The 15,134-nt window shown below is 39.4% G+C and overlaps 1 long non-coding RNA gene across 1 annotated transcript in view; it reads left to right on the top strand.

Annotated features, from left to right (window-relative positions):
* Positions 1-4,364: 4,364 nt before the first annotated feature.
* The window catches only part of LOC134069220 (uncharacterized), a 34,537-nt gene continuing 23,767 nt past the window's right edge, over positions 4,365-15,134 (top strand). The window contains exon 1 of the long non-coding RNA XR_009936790.1: positions 4,365-4,432. This is a non-coding gene — a long non-coding RNA (uncharacterized LOC134069220). The remainder of the gene's footprint in view (positions 4,433-15,134) is intronic.

Here is a 15,134-nt window from a genome sequence, read left to right as displayed (position 1 = left end):
ATGGCAGGTGCCAAGTAAGATCTTGTATGCCGTTTGAATGCATCATAAGTGTGTGTTCTGAGCTTCAGTATTTCAAACACCTGTAAACAGATTGTCAAAACTTTCAGTCATAACAGTTGTTAGCTGCCACAATGAAAACATCTTTCTATAGAGTATGGACATAATACCTTTTTCATCTTCAAAAAGGAAGCTCCACTGAAGTAGATGGCTGCTGACAATTGTAAGTTGCCCACAGGAATACTGCCAATAACTGGTTGACTCCTCCAATGCCTGTAGAATTGGCAATGAGGACAGCATTGTGTAACAGCTATGAAGGTCCCTCGTCTGTGTTGGTGCACCTTGCAGACGCTTGTGCACACATGGGCAGGTTACAAATAAGCTTAGGAGGCACTCTTCAAACACCATATACTTGGCATCCCCATATGATGATGATGGGGGCGTGCTGAAATTATACAAAATTTAAAATAAACAGAAAGCTAATTAGCGACTCATAAATTCAACCTCAAAACTCACTGAAGCCACTATGTGAGTGCATGCATTGTTACATAGGATTGGAGTTTTACTTACAAAACTTGAGACACTGATTGAGCTGTAATGGACAGGGCTGGATCATATGTTGGGTCTGGTTGATCTGGTTGATCTGGGGCTACAGATGAAAGATCTTCAAGATCCTCCTCCAATTCCAGATGAGGTCTTTTTGCTGGCCGTGACTTAATAGGTGTTGACGTGAATGGCAGAGAAGCTGTTGTAGAAGCTGTCCCAGCAAACACGTGACTAAACAGCCACGTTGCCTATAAGTGGCCAGTTGGTCACCGCGACCTAACCTTCTGGCAACCTTCCTGCAACGTGGCCACAACGTTGCCTTTATGAAGTTGCCATTTGGTGACCTGAGAAACGTTGCCATAACGTGGCGCTAAGGTCATTTGGTAACGTGGCCATTTGGTGACCTGAGCAACGTTGCCATAACGTGGCGCTAAGGTCATTTGGTAACGTGGCCATTTGGTGACTTGAGCCACGTTGCCATAACGTGGCACTTTGGTCATTTGGCAACGTGGCCATTTGGTGACTTGAGCCACGTTGCCATAACGTGGCACTTTAGTCATTTGGCAACGTGGCCATTTGGTGACTTGAGCCACGTTGCCATAACGTGGCGCAAAGGTCATTTGGCAACGTGGCCATTTGGTGATTTGAGCAACGTTGCCATAATGTGGCGCAAAGGTCATTTGGTAACGTGGCCATTTGGTGACTTGAGCCACGTTGCCATAACGTGGCGCAAAGGTCATTTGGTAACGATGCTGTTAGTTTGGCTTGCCAGGCTGCTTTTAAGTGCCTGTCTAACAATATAGCACAATAATTTTGATATTGACAATCAAATTGATGGGGTGGGGGTATGGGCTTACCCTGCAGCTCAAATAAACCTGAAGTTAACCTACAAAAATACCCGAAAGTTGCCATCTTTGCTCACATGAGGAGATCCAAGACCCAGATTTCCTTATAACCCCAAAGTCTGCCATGACTGGGCCTCAAGTTGGAGAAGTTTACATCTCTGATGTGTAATACAGATGCGTGGTAGGGTAAAGGTTTTACTTACTGTACAGTATGCGCATAATGGACCTGTTTAGTTCTGCATACAGAATAAGTGAATAACAACACACAAAGGAGATCCAAGATCCAGATTCAAGTTTGGTTCTGCATACAGAATAAGTGAATAGTACACATACACCTGTAAAGCCCAGGTTGTAGACTAGATAGCACACCTCATGGTACATAATTTCATCACATAAAACAGATTTAGGTTTATACAAATAAGTTAAAAGCAATTCAGCCTGCAGTGGGGAACTCGTGTCATCTTCTGTTGACATGGCCGTAAGTGTCACTACATTTATAAAGTAAGTTACAGCAAAAATGAGAGAGCAAATGAGAGGGCAAAGTATTTAATAAGATGAATACATTCAATAACATTCAGATTTTAACACTCATGTCATGAAAGTCCCTTGGCACAGCACAGGAACCTCAATACTCCATGTTGTGTATAGTTACAATATTGAATAGGTAAACATGATAATACTAAAAAAGCATGCAATACATGTGTTGCCGATCTCCTGTTTAATCCCTATCCCACCTGAGGTTGTGAGGATACCAAAATTATATTTACACACATTACATGTACAAAATCCCAATAACACACCCGACTGGATAATCAAAACTCTGTACAATCCAAATTAAAACAAGGAGGTTATGTTTTCATCTGGGTTTGTTTGTCTGTCTGTTTGCAAGACAACTCAAAACGAATTTTGGATGGATTTTGATGACATTTTCAGAAAAGGTCTGAAATGACCCAAGGAACGAACAACTATATTCTGGATGCAGGAGGCCGTTATAGTTTTGTGTTGGGAGGTCTGCGCGGAAAACATTGTGTTGAGGGGTATTCTCCAGGACAATGTTTATGAATATTCCATGACCTTCAGCATAGCCCTGTGCTTTTTGGTGTCCCTTGAACTGCCTGGCTGGTCCAGAGAAATGCAATTCCCCTGAAAAACAGAAATTGTGTAAATGGGTCTGATAACACAAATGACACTTCCACACTAGACAAAGGAGAGTAGTACAAACAATTATTCAGATAATTGTATAATCATAAGTGTTTTGTTTGGCTGTAACCTCGAGGTTCAGAGGTCGAGTTGGGCAGGTAGCTACCCCATGATCATGAGTTGTTGCTTTAAGATGTTAGGAGACGGGCGGCCTTTTACAGCACCCACAAACACACACATTCTAAATCAATTGTACGTGCCATATTGCTATGTAGCATAGTAATGTTATACACCATTTGAAAGTGTGGACTCTTGGGAATCCAAAAATGACATTGTTTTATGTACAATCTGTATAGGTCTTTACATTGTCAAATTAATCTTATTGTGTCTCAATTAAATTTCATCAAAAATGCCCCTCTCCCTCCTCCCTGATCTCTGGTTGCAGTGTAGCTGCACAAATATTGTAGCACAATAAATAGATGTAACATATTGGGTAATGAAATATTCACAAGAACCCATAGAAATCGCATATTCATGTTGTTTTATCCAATATTAGTTGTGCGAAGGTATAGTCCATGTAAATATTCTCCACAAAGGGGTTCACGTGCAATAAGAATTTGATTGTCAGTATGCATTTTGGATAACCAAAAGTCCTATGGGAGTTTCCATGAGTTTGCATGAGCATACCTTGGCAAATAATGGTCAACAGTACTCATTTCATGCTATATCGATCTACTTTTTCACAAGACCTGGTGCTAGGGCTCAGTTGTGTTTCTAAAGTCTATCACATGACCTAGAGGGCTGATATGTGGTCAGTTCAGAGATTACCCGGCAGAAAAAAAACTATTTGCTAGCCTACATAACGCTGTGCCAGAAACTTTTCAGGGGGGAAAGCCTAGAAATGGTGCTACCCCAAAGAGGTTAATAGATTAGTTCAACTGCTGTCTAATTCACCTTAAAAAGTTTTGTCAAGCTGAAGTTGTCCTTAAAGGGATATTCCACCATTTTTGGAAATACGCTCATTTTCCACCTCCCCTCGAGCAAAACAATCGATATTTACCTTGTTCTCGTTCATCCAGCCATTCTGTGAGTCTGGCGATACAACTTTTAGCTTCAGCCTAGCATAGATCATTGAATCGGATTAGACCATTAGCTTCTCGCCTGCTAGCTTCATGTTTAAAAGTGACTAAGAGAACTGGTAATTTTCCCATTTAAAACGTTTCTCCTCTCAAGTTAGAAAGTGCAATAAGACCAACTGAAAATGAAACCTGCCGTTTTTCTAGGCTGATTTGACATGGAACTACACTCTCATCTGGCGTAATAATCGAGGCAACTTGCAAACGTACCACAGGCACAGTGATATCATACGCAGCATCTGAAAATAGTCCCCATAGACAACAAGCAGCAGTAGTGCCAGTAGTGTGCAAGTTGCCTCGATTATTACGCCAGATGAGAGTGTAGTTCCATGTCAAATCAGCCTAGAAAAACGCCAGGTTTCATTTTCAGTTGGTCTTATTGCACTTTCTAACTTGAGAGGAGACACGTTTTAAATGAGAAAATTACCAGAAATCTTAGTCACCTTTAAACATGAAGCTAGCAGGCGAGAAGCTAATGGTCTAATCCAATTCAATGATCTATGCTAGGCTGAAGCTAAAAGTTGTATCGCCAGACTCACAGAATGGCTGGATGAACGGGAACAAGGTAAATATCGATTGTTCTGCTCGAGGGGAGGTGGAAAATGAGCGTATTTCCAAAAATGGCGGAATATCCCTTTAAGCCGCAGAGAGGCTGGCTCTGCTGTCGCTGCTGAGTCAGGGTTGTCAAGCTGTCCTGTTGCCTCAAGTCATCTCCAAAATGGTGGATCCTTGCATCTTTGGTTCAGTCCCCTGGAAAAGGAAATAAAGGTAGGAATTTCTTAATACTTTCCTAATACACATACCATATGCTGAGAAACAATTGAATGAAATACCAAGCAAAATGAAAGTGTGCGAGGATAGCTATTCAAGAACAATTGTATCTAGCTAGCAGAGTGACAGATCAGTCCTGTTTTTTATGCCTGTAGCTCACAGCTGCACCAGATGTGAGTAGTGACCAGGTTACCTCCATGCAGCCCTCTGCAATGTAATGCAAGCTTGCCTTTTTGGTGGAACATTAAATCAGTGATTCTTAAAGTGTGGCGCAGGCCGCACTAGTAGGGAAGAGAGACATGACAGGTGGGGTGCCAAGAGTGAGAGGAAATTATTTTTTGTGCCCATCTTTAATAATGCCTTTGAAAGGAGGGGATAAACTGTTACACAGAAATACATGCACACATATTATAATGCTATATGCGGGTACGTGTACTGTATGTGTGTATCTGGTGAGTGAACTCACTTACGGGCTTGGAACTTCTTCTGTATGGACGTGACACATTTGGAACATTCCAAAATGCACACAGTGGTCTCAGGGCAGCAGTCCTCACACCACCTGCAAACAGAGGGAACAGAAGGAGGCTAACAAATATATTGCAAAACTCACCGAACATGAAAAGACCATCACTGAAGCACTACTGCACGCACGTGTATCTTAAAGGGGACATATTAAACCTCTTTTTAGGCAAGGCAAGGCAAGGCAGTTTTATTTGTATAGCGCATTTTTTACACCAGGCAGTTCAATGTGCTTTACAGAAAATTGAAAAAACAGTACAACAGCACAGTCAATGAGGAGGCATAAATGCTTACCAGCAAATAATAAGAAACATTAAATAAAAGCATAAAAAAGTGCATGTCACCAATTAAAAAAGTGCTTCAATAAAATCATATGTATATTGAAAGGAAAATAAGTAAGTAAGAAAAATAAAATAATAAAACAAAAGAACCAGTTTAGACAAGTTTAAACAAGTTACAACCTACTTCATTCATTGTTTACGTGACTGCAGTCAAACGTTAAGTTGCTACAACACCTTGTTGGCTAATCATTTAATCAGTCGGTGCATGCTCCGCGAGAGATGCCGCGATAATTACAGAAAATACTCAAACGGGAAAACACCGGGCAATCAGTCAAAATAAGGGGGAATCCATGTAGACAATGATGGCCTCACTTAGCCGAGCTGAACAAGCTGCAACTTTTCTGATCGATACATTTGTAAAAGTCGCGGAGACCCCGTAAGTCGCATAGTTGACAATGGCGAAATAACATGTAACGTTATGACTAGCTCCACATTAGGATTAGACCAACTGGCAACTTGTAAAAGGACGGCTCGTCGCATGCACTTACCTTGTTGAGGATTTCCAGTGCAATCGCTCAAGGCTCAGGCCTGCCATCCAACATGAAACTTTCGCGGGAATGAGCAGCATTGAGCAGCTATCTGAATCACGTACTCTGTTGACGCTTATGTGACGTCAATTAAAAAAAACTACCAATCACCACGCCCGCTGCCTCTCTGTGTTGTGTTGCTGTGTCAGATGAATCTTCATCTCACTCTGATTAGTCAATGAATCAACATAACATAAATGAGCCAATCAGGTGATACGAGAACCTTTTAAAATCCAAGTGAAAAATCAAATCCATAATAAAACCCCCTACAGTATCAACTCTCCTCTCATTCAGACAGTTCAATTTGAGAACTTGCTCTGTGTTCCACAGCCTTTCATAGACTTTGCTATCATCATAACATCAACAACCAACAGCCTTTGTAAAGGCTCATTGCCATTTATATTGCATTATATTATTTTATGATATATATATATTTTTGAAAAGTTCACATTTGCTAGCAGGTCACAGCCTTTCTAAAGGCTAGTCTTATTTAGGCTACAGTTGCTAGCAACTAATACTATCTTTTAAAGTCTTTTCATTTTTTTTTTTTAGCAAGTCACAGCCTTTCTAAAGGCTAGTCTTATTTACAGTTGCTAGCAACTCACATTATTTTTTAAAGTCTTTTCAATTTTTTTTTAGCAAGTCGCAGCCTTTCTAAAGGCTAGTCTTATTGACAGTTGCTAGCAACTCACATTATTTTTTAAAGTCTTTTCAATTTTTTTTTTTAGCAAGTCACACAGCCTTTCTAAAGGCTAGTCTTATTTACAGTTGCTAGCAACTCACATTATTTTTTAAAGTCTTTTCAAAGGCTTATGTTATATTAATAGTAACTGTGCGTTCAGACCAAGAGCGACAAAGCTGCGAAATCGCCTGAAGTAATTGACTTTGAATGGGTACGAGCGACTAAAGCGACCAAAACGACCACAGCGACCAGCGTCAAAACTTGGGCGACCAGAGCGACCAAAACATTTTTTTAGCAAGTCGCAGCCTTTCTAAAGGCTAGTCTTATTTACAGTTGCTAGCAACTCACATTATTTTTCAAAGTCTTTTCAATTTTTTTTTTAGCAAGTCGCAGCCTTTCTAAAGGCTAGGCTTATTGACAGTTGCTAGCAACTCACATTATTTTTTAAAGTCTTTTCAAAGGTTTATGTTATATTAATAGTAACTGTGCGTTCAGACCAAGAACGACAAAGCTGCGAAATCGCCTGAAGTAATTGACTTTGAATGGGTACGAGCGACTACAGCGACCAAAACGAACACAGCGACCAGCGTCAAAACTTGGGCGACCAGAGCGACCAAAACATTTGTTTTAGCAAGTCGCAGCCTTTCTAAAGGCTAGTCTTATTTACAGTTGCTAGCAACTCACATTATTTTTCAAAGTCTTTTCAAATTTTTTTTTAGCAAGTCGCAGCCTTTCTAAAGGCTAGTCTTATTGACAGTTGCTAGCAACTCACATTATTTTTTAAAGTCTTTTCAAAGGCTTATGTTATATTAATAGTAACTGTGCGTTCAGACCAAGAGCGACAAAGCTGCGAAATCGCCTGAAGTATTTGACTTTGAATGGGTACGAGCGACTACAGCGACCAAAACGACCACAGCGACCAGCGTCAAAACTTGGGCGACCAGAGCGACCAAAACATTTTTTTAGCAAGTCGCAGCCTTTCTAAAGGCTAGTCTTATTTACAGTTGCTAGCAACTCACATTATTTTTCAAAGTCTTTTCAATTTTTTTTTTTAGCAAGTCACACAGCCTTTCTAAAGGCTAGTCTTATTTACAGTTGCTAGCAACTCACATTATTTTTCAAAGTCTTTTAAAAAAAAATGTTTAGCAAGTCGCAGCCTTTCTAAAGGCTAGTCTTATTGACAGTTGCTAGCAACTCACATTATTTTTTAAAGTCTTTTCAAAGGCTTATGTTATATTAATAGTAACTGTGCGTTCAGACCAAGAGCGACAAAGCTGCGAAATCGCCTGAAGTAATTGACTTTGAATGGGGACGAGCGACTACGGCGACCAAAACGACCACAGCGACCAGCGTCAAAACTTGGGCGACCAGAGCGACCAAAACATGTTTTTAGCAAGTCGCAGCCTTTCTAAAGGCTAGTCTTATTTACAGTTGCTAGCAACTCACATTATTTTTCAAAGTCTTTTCAATTTTTTTTTTAGCAAGTCGCAGCCTTTCTAAAGGCTAGTCTTATTGACAGTTGCTAGCAACTCACATTATTTTTCAAAGTCTTTTAAAAAAAATGTTTAGCAAGTCGCAGCCTTTCTAAAGACTAGTCTTATTGACAGTTGCTAGCAACTCACATTATTTTTCAAAGTCTTTTAAAAAAAATGTTTAGCAAGTCGCAGCCTTTTTAAAGGCTAGTCTTATTGACAGTTGCTAGCAACTCACATTATTTTTCAAAGTCTTTTAAAAAAAAATGTTTAGCAAGTCGCATTCTTTCTAAAGGCTAGTCTTATTGACAGTTGCTAGCAACTCACATTATTTTTCAAAGTCTTTTAAAAAAAATGTTTAGCAAGTCGCAGCCTTTCTAAAGACTAGTCTTATTGACAGTTGCTAGCAACTCACATTATTTTTCAAAGTCTTTTAAAAAAAATGTTTAGCAAGTCGCAGCCTTTTTAAAGGCTAGTCTTATTGACAGTTGCTAGCAACTCACATTATTTTTCAAAGTCTTTTAAAAAAAATGTTTAGCAAGTCGCATTCTTTCTAAAGGCTAGTCTTATTTACAGTTGCTAGCAACTCACATTATTTTTCAAAGTCTTTTCAATTATTTTTTTTAGCAAGTCGCAGCCTTTCTAAAGACTAGTCTTATTGACAGTTGCTAGCAACTCACATTATTTTTTAAAGTCTTTTCAAAGGCTTATGTTATATTAATAGTAACTGTGCGTTCAGACCAAGAGCGACAAAGCTGCGAAATCGCCTGAAGTAATTGACTTTGAATGGGCACGAGCGACTACAGCGACCAAAACGACCACAGCGACCAGCGTCAAAACTTGGGTGACCAGAGCGACCAAAACATTTTTTTAGCAAGTCGCAGCCTTTCTAAAGGCTAGTCTTATTTACAGTTGCTAGCAACTCACATTATTTTTCAAAGTCTTTTAAATTTTTTTTTTAGCAAGTCGCAGCCTTTCTTAAGGCTAGTCTTATTGACAGTTGCTAGCAACTCACATTTTTTTTTAAAGTCTTTTCAAAGGCTTATGTTATATTAATAGTAACTGTGCGTTCAGACCAAGAGCGACAAAGCTGCGAAATCGCCTGAAGTAATTGACTTTGAATGGGTACGAGCGACTACAGCGACCAAAACGACCACAGCGACCAGCGTCAAAACTTGGGCGACCAGAGCGACCAAAACATTTTTTTAGCAAGTCGCAGCCTTTCTAAAGGCTAGTCTTATTTACAGTTGCTAGCAACTCACATTATTTTTCAAAGTCTTTTCAATTTTTTTTTTAGCAAGTCACACAGCCTTTCTAAAGGCTAGTCTTATTTACAGTTGCTAGCAACTCACATTATTTTTCAAAGTCTTTTAAAAAAAATGTTTAGCAAGTCGCAGCCTTTCTAAAGGCTAGTCTTATTGACAGTTGCTAGCAACTCACATTATTTTTTAAAGTCTTTTCAAAGGCTTATGTTATATTAATAGTAACTGTGCGTTCAGACCAAGAGCGACAAAGCTGCGAAATCGCCTGAAGTAATTGACTTTGAATGGGGACGAGCGACTACGGCGACCAAAACGACCACAGCGACCAGCGTCAAAACTTGGGCGACCAGAGCGACCAAAACATTTTTTTAGCAAGTCGCAGCCTTTCTAAAGGCTAGTCTTATTTACAGTTGCTAGCAACTCACATTATTTTTCACTTTTCAATTTTTTTTTTAGCAAGTCGCAGCCTTTCTTAAGGCTAGTCTTATTGACAGTTGCTAGCAACTCACATTTTTTTTAAAGTCTTTTCAAAGGCTTATGTTATATTAATAGTAACTGTGCGTTCAGACCAAGAGCGACAAAGCTGCGAAATCGCCTGAAGTAATTGACTTTGAATGGGTACGAGCGACTACAGCGACCAAAACGACCACAGCGACCAGCGTCAAAACTTGGGCGACCAGAGCGACCAAAACATTTTTTTAGCAAGTCGCAGCCTTTCTAAAGGCTAGTCTTATTTACAGTTGCTAGCAACTCACATTATTTTTCAAAGTCTTTTCAATTTTTTTTTTAGGAAGTCGCAGCCTTTCTTAAGGCTAGTCTTATTGACAGTTGCTAGCAACTCACATTATTTTTTAAAGTCTTTTCAAAGGCTTATGTTATATTAATAGTAACTGCGTTCAGACCAAGAGCGACAAAGCTGCGAAATCGCCTGAAGTAATTGACTTTGAATGGGGACGAGCGACTACGGCGACCAAAACGACCACAGCGACCAGCGTCAAAACTTGGGCGACCAGAGCGACCAAAACATATTTTTAGCAAGTCGCAGCCTTTCTAAAGGCTAGTCTTATTTACAGTTGCTAGCAACTCACATTATTTTTCAAAGTCTTTTCAATTTTTTTTTTAGGAAGTCGCAGCCTTTCTTAAGGCTAGTCTTATTGACAGTTGCTAGCAACTCACATTATTTTTTAAAGTCTTTTCAAAGGCTTATGTTATATTAATAGTAACTGTGCGTTCAAACCAAGAGCGACAAAGCTGCGAAATCGCCTGAAGTAATTGACTTTGAATGGGTACGAGCGACTACGGCGACCAAAACGACCACAGCGACCAGCGTCAAAACTTGGGCGACCAGAGCGACCAAAACATATTTTTAGCAAGTCGCAGCCTTTCTAAAGGCTAGTCTTATTTACAGTTGCTAGCAACTCACATTATTTTTCAAAGTCTTTTCAATTTTTTTTTTAGCAAGTCACACAGCCTTTCTAAAGGCTAGTCTTATTTACAGTTGCTAGCAACTCACATTATTTTTCAAAGTCTTTTAAAAAAAATGTTTAGGAAGTTGCAGCCTTTCTAAAGGCTAGTCTTATTGACAGTTGCTAGCAACTCACATTATTTTTTAAAGTCTTTTCAAAGGCTTATGTTATATTAATAGTAACTGTGCGTTCAGACCAAGAGCGACAAAGCTGCGAAATCGCCTGAAGTAATTGACTTTGAATGGGTACGAGCGACTACAGCGACCAAAACGACCACAGCGACCAGCGTCAAAACTTGGGCGACCAGAGCGACCAAAACATTTTTTTAGCAAGTCGCAGCCTTTCTAAAGGCTAGTCTTATTTACAGTTGCTAGCAACTCACATTATTTTTCAAAGTCTTTTCAATTTTTTTTTAGCAAGTCACACAGCCTTTCTAAAGGCTAGTCTTATTTACAGTTGCTAGCAACTCACATTATTTTTCAAAGTCTTTTCAATTTTTTTTTAGCAAGTCGCAGCCTTTCTAAAGGCTAGTCTTATTGACAGTTGCTAGCAACTCACATTATTTTTAAAGTCTTTTCAAAGGCTTATGTTATATTAATAGTAACTGTGCGTTCAGACCAAGAGCGACAAAGCTGCGAAATCACCTGAAGTAATTGACTTTGAATGGGCACGAGCGACTACAGCGACCAAAACGACCACAGCGACCAGCGTCAAAACTTGGGCGACCAAAACATTTTTTTAGCAAGTCGCAGCCTTTCTAAAGGCTAGTCTTATTTACAGTTGCTAGCAACTCACATTATTTTTCAAAGTCTTTTAAAAAAAAATTTTAGCAAGTCGCAGCCTTTCTAAAGGCTAGTCTTATTGACAGTTGCTAGCAACTCACATTATTTTTTAAAGTCTTTTCAAAGGCTTATGTTATATTAATAGTAACTGTGCGTTCAGACCAAGAGCGACAAAGCTGCGAAATCGCCTGAAGTAATTGACTTTGAATGGGGACGAGCGACTACGGCGACCAAAACGACCACAGCGACCAGCGTCAAAACTTGGGCGACCAGAGCGACCAAAACATTTTTTTAGCAAGTCGCAGCCTTTCTAAAGGCTAGTCTTATTTACAGTTGCTAGCAACTCACATTATTTTTCACTTTTCAATTTTTTTTTTAGCAAGTCGCAGCCTTTCTTAAGGCTAGTCTTATTGACAGTTGCTAGCAACTCACATTTTTTTTAAAGTCTTTTCAAAGGCTTATGTTATATTAATAGTAACTGTGCGTTCAGACCAAGAGCGACAAAGCTGCGAAATCGCCTGAAGTAATTGACTTTGAATGGGTACGAGCGACTACAGCGACCAAAACGACCACAGCGACCAGCGTCAAAACTTGGGCGACCAGAGCGACCAAAACATTTTTTTAGCAAGTCGCAGCCTTTCTAAAGGCTAGTCTTATTTACAGTTGCTAGCAACTCACATTATTTTTCAAAGTCTTTTCAATTTTTTTTTTAGGAAGTCGCAGCCTTTCTTAAGGCTAGTCTTATTGACAGTTGCTAGCAACTCACATTATTTTTTAAAGTCTTTTCAAAGGCTTATGTTATATTAATAGTAACTGTGCGTTCAAACCAAGAGCGACAAAGCTGCGAAATCGCCTGAAGTAATTGACTTTGAATGGGTACGAGCGACTACGGCGACCAAAACGACCACAGCGACCAGCGTCAAAACTTGGGCGACCAGAGCGACCAAAACATATTTTTAGCAAGTCGCAGCCTTTCTAAAGGCTAGTCTTATTTACAGTTGCTAGCAACTCACATTATTTTTCAAAGTCTTTTCAATTTTTTTTTTAGCAAGTCACACAGCCTTTCTAAAGGCTAGTCTTATTTACAGTTGCTAGCAACTCACATTATTTTTCAAAGTCTTTTAAAAAAAATGTTTAGCAAGTCGCAGCCTTTCTAAAGGCTAGTCTTATTGACAGTTGCTAGCAACTCACATTATTTTTTAAAGTCTTTTCAAAGGCTTATGTTATATTAATAGTAACTGTGCGTTCAGACCAAGAGCGACAAAGCTGCGAAATCGCCTGAAGTAATTGACTTTGAATGGGTACGAGCGACTACAGCGACCAAAACGACCACAGCGACCAGCGTCAAAACTTGGGCGACCAGAGCGACCAAAACATTTTTTTAGCAAGTCGCAGCCTTTCTAAAGGCTAGTCTTATTTACAGTTGCTAGCAACTCACATTATTTTTCAAAGTCTTTTCAATTTTTTTTTTAGCAAGTCACACAGCCTTTCTAAAGGCTAGTCTTATTTACAGTTGCTAGCAACTCACATTATTTTTCAAAGTCTTTTAAAAAAAATGTTTAGCAAGTCGCAGCCTTTCTAAAGGCTAGTCTTATTGACAGTTGCTAGCAACTCACATTATTTTTTAAAGTCTTTTCAAAGGCTTATGTTATATTAATAGTAACTGTGCGTTCAGACCAAGAGCGACAAAGCTGCGAAATCGCCTGAAGTAATTGACTTTGAATGGGGACGAGCGACTACGGCGACCAAAACGACCACAGCGACCAGCGTCAAAACTTGGGCGACCAGAGCGACCAAAACATATTTTTAGCAAGTCGCAGCCTTTCTAAAGGCTAGTCTTATTTACAGTTGCTAGCAACTCACATTATTTTTCAAAGTCTTTTCAATTTTTTTTTTAGGAAGTCGCAGCCTTTCTTAAGGCTAGTCTTATTGACAGTTGCTAGCAACTCACATTATTTTTTAAAGTCTTTTCAAAGGCTTATGTTATATTAATAGTAACTGTGCGTTCAAACCAAGAGCGACAAAGCTGCGAAATCGCCTGAAGTAATTGACTTTGAATGGGTACGAGCGACTACGGCGACCAAAACGACCACAGCGACCAGCGTCAAAACTTGGGCGACCAGAGCGACCAAAACATATTTTTAGCAAGTCGCAGCCTTTCTAAAGGCTAGTCTTATTTACAGTTGCTAGCAACTCACATTATTTTTCAAAGTCTTTTCAATTTTTTTTTTAGGAAGTCGCAGCCTTTCTTAAGGCTAGTCTTATTGACAGTTGCTAGCAACTCACATTATTTTTTAAAGTCTTTTCAAAGGCTTATGTTATATTAATAGTAACTGTGCGTTCAGACCAAGAGCGACAAAGCTGCGAAATCGCCTGAAGTAATTGACTTTGAATTGGTACGAGCGACTACAGCGACCAAAACGACCACAGCGACCAGCGTCAAAACTTGGGCGACCAAAACATTTTTTTAGCAAGTCGCAGCCTTTCTAAAGGCTAGTCTTATTTACAGTTGCTAGCAACTCACATTATTTTTCAAAGTCTTTTAAAAAAAATTTTTAGCAAGTCGCAGCCTTTCTAAAGGCTAGTCTTATTGACAGTTGCTAGCAACTCACATTATTTTTTAAAGTCTTTTCAAAGGCTTATGTTATATTAATAGTAACTGTGCGTTCAGACCAAGAGCGACAAAGCTGCGAAATCGCCTGAAGTAATTGACTTTGAATGGGGACGAGCGACTACGGCGACCAAAACGACCACAGCGACCAGCGTCAAAACTTGGGCGACCAGAGCGACCAAAACATTTTTTTAGCAAGTCGCAGCCTTTCTAAAGGCTAGTCTTATTTACAGTTGCTAGCAACTCACATTATTTTTCACTTTTCAATTTTTTTTTTAGCAAGTCGCAGCCTTTCTTAAGGCTAGTCTTATTGACAGTTGCTAGCAACTCACATTTTTTTTAAAGTCTTTTCAAAGGCTTATGTTATATTAATAGTAACTGTGCGTTCAGACCAAGAGCGACAAAGCTGCGAAATCGCCTGAAGTAATTGACTTTGAATGGGTACGAGCGACTACAGCGACCAAAACGACCACAGCGACCAGCGTCAAAACTTGGGCGACCAGAGCGACCAAAACATTTTTTTAGCAAGTCGCAGCCTTTCTAAAGGCTAGTCTTATTTACAGTTGCTAGCAACTCACATTATTTTTCAAAGTCTTTTCAATTTTTTTTTTAGCAAGTCACACAGCCTTTCTAAAGGCTAGTCTTATTTACAGTTGCTAGCAACTCACATTATTTTTCAAAGTCTTTTAAAAAAAATGTTTAGCAAGTCGCAGCCTTTCTAAAGGCTAGTCTTATTGACAGTTGCTAGCAACTCACATTATTTTTTAAAGTCTTTTCAAAGGCTTATGTTATATTAATAGTAACTGTGCGTTCAGACCAAGAGCGACAAAGCTGCGAAATCGCCTGAAGTAATTGACTTTGAATGGGTACGAGCGACTACAGCGACCAAAACGACCACAGCGACCAGCGTCAAAACTTGGGCGACCAGAGCGACCAAAACATTTTTTTAGCAAGTCGCAGCCTTTCTAAAGGCTAGTCTTATTTACAGTTGCTAGCAACTCACATTATTTTTCAAAGTCTTTTCAATTTTTTTTTTA

This window comes from Sardina pilchardus, chromosome 21, assembly GCF_963854185.1.
Source record: "Sardina pilchardus chromosome 21, fSarPil1.1, whole genome shotgun sequence".
NCBI classification, from domain to species: Eukaryota; Metazoa; Chordata; class Actinopteri; order Clupeiformes; family Clupeidae; genus Sardina; species Sardina pilchardus.
Note: the sequence above shows the minus strand (reverse complement) of the source record. Positions and strands in the feature narration are given on the sequence as shown.